Source organism: Bactrocera dorsalis, chromosome 6 (assembly GCF_023373825.1).
Source record: "Bactrocera dorsalis isolate Fly_Bdor chromosome 6, ASM2337382v1, whole genome shotgun sequence".
In the NCBI taxonomy this organism is placed as follows: domain Eukaryota; kingdom Metazoa; phylum Arthropoda; class Insecta; order Diptera; family Tephritidae; genus Bactrocera; species Bactrocera dorsalis.
Genome location: NC_064308.1, coordinates 8,157,785 through 8,166,291, shown reverse-complemented (window position 1 = coordinate 8,166,291; position 8,507 = coordinate 8,157,785).

Below are 8,507 nucleotides of genomic sequence, written 5' to 3'. Positions count from 1 at the left end.
GCATATTAAATGGTTGTTGAGGCTTTTTGGACACCTATTTAATTCTGTTTGTGACATCAAAAGATATCAATTAAGTCCAAAGTTGTAAAGTAAAAATTCGTTTCTTAGTTTTGCTTCTAATATTCTTCTAATTACAATAATCAGTAAACAGTGGGCAACCACCTATTCGAGTATCGAATAGTAGATTACAACTAGAGTGGAATATGGTAATTTTGGGGGTGGTAATGCATCGCCTCCATCGTAGCATAATGCCTGGTTTTCACGAGGTCATATTTGATGCCAAATGTTGGCAAACTACTGAAAATGGGTTGTCATATGGTGTTATTTACGTTTACCGGCATATTTGCCAACGCACGGTCATATAAAGTGACAGGCAAATTAAAACAATCGAACTTCGATATGTGGCAACATTTGACATCCAAATTTGATTTGTCAACATGTTGGCAATTTGTTTTCGTTTGCCGCGGGAACAGCTGTTAAATACAAAAACTAGAAAAAGGAAAAACATTTTAACGAGGTTTTTAAGGTAAGGTTTTTGTTGCATTTTCTGAATACAACTAATTTATTTTTCCGACCTTTTTCAGTTTCAAATATGGAGGAAGAATTTTATTTTGACTATAGGGATCGTAACCATCACGGTGCTCGATGGCATGAGGTGGCTGAAAAATTACGGTTGCCACGGTCGGTGAAATAGTTCACAAGAAACTAAATAACAAATATGTCTTTCAGGCGGCTTTCAACCGGAAAGCATTTTCAAAGAGTGGACAAGCTGCAGGAAGAGCGCCCACGATTAGCCCGCTTTATTGCTCATAAAAGGTTCTTGAGCCCACTTTGCGTGTTGAAGCAACACCACATTAAATTTAATAAATATACTTACATTAAAGTACATTTAGGCATAATAATCTGTAAAAAAATATTACATTTTTTCCATATGTATATTTGTTTTTACAGGACAGCCCGTCGGCCCTGACCTCTTCACCACTATTGTGGGAGTCAGATGATTTCTGGTGAAATACAATCAATGCCATCGACATCACGAGACAGTTAAGGGAGACGTCGAAACCAAAAAGACAATGATGGATATATTGAAGTGGTGGAAGGAGCGCTGGAGACATTGAAATCAGCTACGCAGAATGTCGCTTGGGTTGATTTGTGAAAATTTGTGGCATCCAATGGCGGAGAGTGCAAGAATTTCCACAACTGGCCAAAGATTTTAAGGGGATATATGTGAGAAAGTAGCAAGGCCAGAGTAGTCACACAATTTTATGTTTTAATAAAACATAATTTTTCTGTTTTATTTTATAGCTAAGCATTATTGCTTCCGGAATTATATAAATATATATTGTTACGAATTTACTGCTTGCTAGTTTACTTTGTTAGGTTCGTATCTCTGGATTGACAAATAAAACCAAAACTGTTTAATTTAATTCAACAACTCTTTATTTCACAACTCGTCTACACTATAGCAGTTTACTCTTAGCACTGATTGATTGCTTGTTTAGACAAGCAGACAGCTGTGTCGCCAGATGGGACTATTGTTTAGATAAGCAGACAGCCGCGGCGCCAGACTCAACAATTGTTTAAGTAGACAAGCAGACAGCTACGGCTCCAGATGTCTATTGTTTCGACAAGCAGACAGCCGCGGCGCCAGATGTCTACAACAAGACAAATGCTATTCCATATACCTACAGCTATTGTTCATAATAAGGGATGCATATAGCAATACCTCTGCGAATGGTAGGCACCTTGTCGTGGTGCAGGGGCTTAAACCGCAGCACAGCACGGCATCTCCCATCCGCCAGGGATGATGCTGCTTAGCATCTCCCTTGTGGGATGGCAGAAGCCGCATGTGCGCGGTGACCAAGAGCTACCACCTCCTAATCCAGGGTGTCATGCGACCCGTGCCCATTGGATGATTTGCAGCCAGGAGGTAAATTCGGCTGTATTCGAACGGAGCCTTCCCAACACCGGGCCGCCTTGGGAAGTAACGGTGGCCTTACTGCGTCAAGGGGCTCTGGCGCAGCGGACTCTTCGGATTCCCCTTTCCAAGATTAGACCGGGAGGCCTACAACACGGGCCGAACGGTCGTACGACCAAGATGATTCAACAACAACAAAACCAAGAAACAACCAAACAAACAACGGCAACAACTACGGCAACAACAACGGCAACAACCGAATCGACAACAACAACAACGAAAATCGGAGCAACGAGCAGAAGCAGCGGCAACAGTAGTACCGCAAGCAAGAGTGGCCCAGGAACTAGAAAGAAGTATAGGTTCCTGGATGCCCTGTCGCCTGATGAGCGAGCACTCGTTGAGGAGCACGCACGCGATGATGACGAGGCGCCCTCCTGCAGCGGTACACAGCGTAGTGAGTCTACTAGGACCACGGTAAATCGCGCAAATGCTGCCCCCGCAACTCCCTTGAGCAGGATCGACGGCAAAGAGGAGGGTGGTTTCACGAAAGTGGAATCTAGGGGTGAACGCAAACGAAGACGGCAACGAGGGAACATTCCACGTACCCCGGAGCAAGGACAGCCAGGAGGTCATGGCGATCCTCGCAGGGCAGGAATGAGCGGAGCCACTCTTAAGTGGTACCTTAGGTTCCTGGAGGACGGCATGACACCAGAGTCAGCTGAAAAGCGGGCTCTGAGTAGGAGCAGTGGGAACAATCCCTCTGCCAACAACGCACAGCGCACAGGTGCCAACGGTGGATCGGCGGCAACGAGACGCAGAAATCGAAGGCGTCACCGAGCTCACGCTGCCTCGCTTGAGGGAAGGAGCGAAGCAAAGCCGGCACCCCAGGAGGCACCTAGAATTGAGAGGAGGAAGAGCGGCCAAATCACACCTCAGGAGCCACCCAGACCAAAGAGGGTAAGAGAGGACAAGCCACAGGAGGCCAGTGGAAAGCGCTCCAACCCCAACCAGCAGCCGATAAGAACTGCAAGCCGCAAATATGCAGAGGCTGTGAGCAGCATTCGGATGGCTGTGTTGCCCCGCAACTACCCGGCGGAGGCCCTGGGGTCCGAACAATTAACGGCTCTCCAGGACTGCATCGTGGATGCCCTATGTGTCGGCAAAGGCTTCACCGGAGCCTTCAACGGCATATTTTTCAAGGGCGGCATGCTGCTGGTTGACTGCCAGGAGGAGAAGTCGGCCACTTGGCTTCAAGAGATCACACCAAAGCTGGGAGGTTGGAAGGGTCCGGCCCTGTGCGTAAGAAGGGGTGACGAGATCCCTCAACTGTACAGCATGGTGGCGTTCTTCCCGAGAAGCGCAGACAAAGGATACGACACCGCGCTCAATCTGGTAAATAACCAGAATGAAGGTTTAAGTACCTCGGCGTGGAAGGTCGTAGCTAGTAAAATTGAGGGTTCCGGGTGGAACCTCAATCCTACAAGTACATCCGGCAGAGGGGATTCCGGTTAAATTTCCGCTTCGGGAAAATAATTATGAGGCCATGGAGGCCCAAGACCACGTCGTCAATCCAGCGTGCTACGACAGGGACGACCGAATTAACAGCTCCACCCGAAACCCGCCCAACAGCGCATGAGGCAACTGCGGCTGTGGTTTCAGGAGAGCAAATGGAGACCCCCAACGAACCCATCCCGGTTGTGCAAGGTGAGACCACCGCCGCGGGTGTAGAAAGCAGCAAGGAGCCCCCCATCGAGCAAGGAGGCACGCTGCCATCAACCCAGGAGCTTCTGGAGGGGCTGGAGATGCAGGTCGAGGAAGAGGTTGTGGACGAAGACCTGTCTCTCACCGAACCGGTCCTATAAGCTCCAGAACCGGCATGGAAGTGGCTCAGGTGAACCTACATCACGCATCGGCGGCCTCGGCAGTCATCGTGAAGAGGTTCATCTCGGATAACCTGAGCATCCTTCTAATCCAGGAGCCCTGGGTTTTCAGAGGAGAGGTAAGAGGCCTCAACACGAGTAATAGCAAGGTAATCTGGGATCTCTCTAGCGAGAGACCCCGTTCCTGTGTAGTCGTTAGAGCCGATATAGACTTTTTCTGTATTTCAGAGCTTCTAACGCAAGATCTGGTGGCTGTGCAGGTGAAGGACAAGGAGGGGTCGGACTTTGTCATGGCGTCCGCGTACTTCCCGGGTGAGACAGCTACGGCACCCCCCCCATCGATACTCAGCTTGGTGGAGTATTGCAGGGCCAACAATCTTCCCCTGACCTTAGGATGCGATGCCAATGCGCATCATACGGAATGGGGTAGTACGGACTGCAACGTGAGGGGTGAGTCACTTCTTGAGTTCATACTTAGTAATAGCATTAGTATAGAAAATGTAGGGTGTGAGCCAACTTTCGTAACCAGTGTTCGCAGTGAGGTCCTAGACATCACCCTAAGCAACGACAGCATGACCGGGTTGATCTCACAGTGGCGGGTGTCAACAGAGCCCTCAATGTCGGATCACCGGATCATTCGTTTCGTTCTGGGGGTGAGTGTCGGGGACCGACCTCCGATTCGTACCCCGCGTAATACGAACTGGGGTATTTTCGTAGAAACCTTAAGTAACAATATAAGCATAAATGTGGAGGGGCAGACGGATGGCAGGTCGACCACAGATGGACTGGAGAGCAGACTGAGTGCCATAAACCAGTCCATTGTGGACGCCTATCATTGCGCCTGTCCACTAAAAGCGACCACCAGTAAACTTAGCTGCCCCTGGTGGTCCAGTAGACTCTCGGCCCTCAGACTTAAGGTGCGCAGGCTGTTCAATAGAGCCAAGCGCACAGGGGCCTGGGAAGAATACAAACGGCACCTAACAGCCTACAACAAGGAGATTAGGTCTGCCAAGTCGAACAGTTTCAGGAGATTCTGTGACAGCGTCTCCTCGACCCCAGAAGCAGCTCGACTGCACAAGGCGTTGTCGAAGGGTAAGACGGACACAGTATCGTCCATAAAGAGACAAGACGGGACATATACGACGAGCGCGGGGGAAAGGGCAGAAATTCTCCTACAAACGCACTTCCCGGAGACAGTTCCAGTGAACCAAATTCCAACCTCGGTCACACGTAGGCCGGATCGCTCAGACTGGCTGACTGCAAGGAAGCTTTTCACTGCAGACTCGGTCAGGTGGGCACTGGCCTCCTTTGCAAGCTACAAGTCACCGGGAGTGGACGGCGTCTTCCCGGCCCTGTTGCAGCAGGGTATGGATATTCTCCTACCACACCTGATAGGGCTGATGAGGGACAGCCTGGCGTTGTCGTATATCCCTGAGCTATGGAGAACTGCAAAAGTAATTTTCATCCCCAAGATAGGGAGGAGAGACTATTCACTAGCGAAATCGTTCCGGCCTATAAGTCTCACATCCTTTATGTTGAAAGGGATGGAAAAAGTTATAGACAATCATATTAGATCGGAGGCGCTAAGGATCGCACCCCTGCATGCCAGACAACATGCGTACAGAGCGGGCAGATCTACAAACACTGCTCTGTACCAACTCACATCTGAACTGCAGGATTCGCTGGATAATGGCGAAGTTGCGATCTGCGCCTTCCTTGACATTGAGGGTGCCTTTGATAATGCGTCACACGTTAGCGTGATCAGGGCACTCGAGAGAAGGAACGTCAACCCCCCGATACGCAGATGGATTGAAGCCCTTCTGCGCACGAGGGTTGCGGAAACAACAATAGGAGACAGCAAGATTCGTCTTGGCACCACGAGGGGCTGCCCACAAGGTGGTGTGCTGTCTCCTCTGCTTTGGAGCCTAATAGTAGACGAACTACTTGAGCTTCTCACCAGCAATGGAATCCGCTGTCAGGGATATGCGGACGACATTGTCATAATGGCGAGAGGCAGATTTGAGAACACTCTCTGTGACATTGTCCAAAGGGGCCTGAATCTGGCGAAAGGATGGTGCATCACGGTAGGGCTAAACATCAACCCAACAAAGACCACCGTGATCCCATTCACTAGGCGGAGATCTCTTCCGGGCCTGAGGCCCCTAACAATTGGAGGCACAGAAGTGGAAATGTCAAGGGAGGTCAAATTCCTTGGCCTCACCTTAGACTCAACGTTAAGATGGAGCAGGCATTTGGACCTAACGATGTCCAAAGCAACCAGAGCAATTATGATATGCAGACGCCTGGCCGGCAGATCATGGGGTTGCAAGCCATATATCATTAGATGGCTGTATACCATGATAGTAAGGCCCATCATCACCTATGGAGCGGTTGCTTGGGCCCACAAAGCAGCACAGTCTTCTGTGATTCAGAGACTATCAAAGCTGCAGAGACTTGCATGTGTCTGTGCTTCGGGGGCAATGCGCACATGCCCTACGGTGGCACTGGAAGTCATACTAGAGCTCACACCACTGCATCAGGTGATCAAGTTAGCAGCAAAACACACCATGCTGCTAATGTCAGCAGAAGGCTGTGGAAGAGGGAAAATAATGTCCTCTAAACAGATGGACGCACTAGCGGAAAGCACACCGCTGGCCCTCCTTCCAAGAGACAGCACAACGAAGAAAATAAACTTCAAGAAGAACTTCAAAGTAACCTTAGGCAGCAAGACGGAGTGGAATGATTCCACTCTGGAAAAACTGCTGGAAGACAGTACCATTCAGTGGTACACTGATGGCTCAAAAACACCGGAAGGAATTGGGGCAGGTATTGCGGGTCCGCATACTAAGCTATCCATACCTATGGGATGCTTCCCAAGCATCTTCCAGGCTGAAGTTTTTGCTATCAGTCAGTGCGCCGAAGTCAACCTCAGCCGCAACTATCGCAACCAGCGCATAGCTATCCTCAGCGATAGTCAGGCGGCACTAAAGGCGATCTCATCATTCGAGACCAAATCGCTTTTAGTTGAGGAATGCACAGAAAGGCTAAACCGCCTGTCCTTGTGCAACCGGGTGCACCTAATTTGGGTACCAGGGCACAAGGGAGTAGAAGGAAATGAGAAGGCCGACGAGTTGGCACGCAAGGCGGCAGCGTCTAAGATGTTGGGACCAGAGCCGCACATAGCGGTAGGACCCCACACTCTTAAGGAGCTGCTTCGCACGGAGGAGAGAGAGGTGAGGGAGCAACACTGGCGACAGGCAGCAGGTATGCGTCACGCCAAGTTGCTACTAGGTGGATACAGCCTCTCCAGGTTCAAAGAGCTGATGAACCTCCCCCGTGAGAAATTCCGCCTCCTCGTCGCAGTCTACACGGGACACTGCAAGCTCAGGAAGCACCTGTCCAACATGGGCATGGTCTCCTGTGCTAACTGCCGGTTCTGCGACTTGGAGCAGGAAACACCAGCACACTTAATCCTGGATTGCACAGCAATCTGTGGAAAAAGGCTCAAGGCCCTGGATTCCATCTATATCAGCAGGGATCACATAACCTCACTGGCGCCCGGCAAAATACTGGAACTATTCAGGCTGCTGGGTCTCTGGGAGGTCATGTGATATAGGAGAGGGCACAATAGACCCTAGGTCGCGGTGCATAACCTCAATTAACTATTCATTCATTCATTCATTCATATAGCAATACAAATACAACTAAATACTACTTTTGTAACAATATTATATATCATACATCATAGCTAGTCTTTTGTACCTTCAAATTAATTTTTTAAATATTTTTTCTGCTAAGCAATTTTAAAAAATCTGTAAAAAACGAAACATGTATATGTGTGTTTTTCATATATGTGAATTTTATAATAATTATATTTAGCCATCAGAACTATGCTATTGTTTTTCTTGTAGTTGAAATACTCTGAAGCATAGTTCGCTGGCGCCTGAGTGGCTACGCGTTTTCCATCCATTGCCCCACAGCAACTAGGAAAATGCCATCGCTGGTAAAAGCGCTCTGATACATTTATCCATTCCTCATGACTGTTGGGAAGCTTTCTAGGATTCCATTTTATTTTTTTTCACGAACAGGCATGAATCCTCATTAAAAAAACTCGTCTTTTAAACCTTGAGCAATTGCACCACACGTCTTATATATTATATAATATGACATATGATAATTTTTCCTAATAGAGAAAAACTCGTTCCATGTAAAGGAATGCTAAGAGCAAGAGTGCAAACATGCTTATAGGTTTGCTTCTTCATAGGTATGGTTGTGATTGCAGATGTTTTTACTTCATTATTTTCTTCATTATTGTCTACTAGGGTGGGTCGATTCCGGACTTTTTTCGATTCGGGATTTCTAATAGTGCGGAAAAGTTGCCTTAGTACTTCCTGATTCCAATGCAACTTTTGTGTTATCAGTTTGAAAGATTTCGTATAGGCCGACTCCGAGGCGACAACTATGAACCTAGGAGTAAAGAGGTTACAGAAATAGTTGCAAAAAAGGTTGAAAATACTTTCAAAAAGTCATCTATTCCGATAGTTTCACACACCAGAGTTGTACAAATACCAACCACATACCATAAGAAATTTCTGACTCTTAAGCAAATGTTTTTAACGAACTCAATAGGTTTGAGCTCTAAAAGAGACGACTTTGTCTCTTCTGCCGGAAATTATTTGGCATCGCTAAAGAAAAGCTTTCAAAACGTC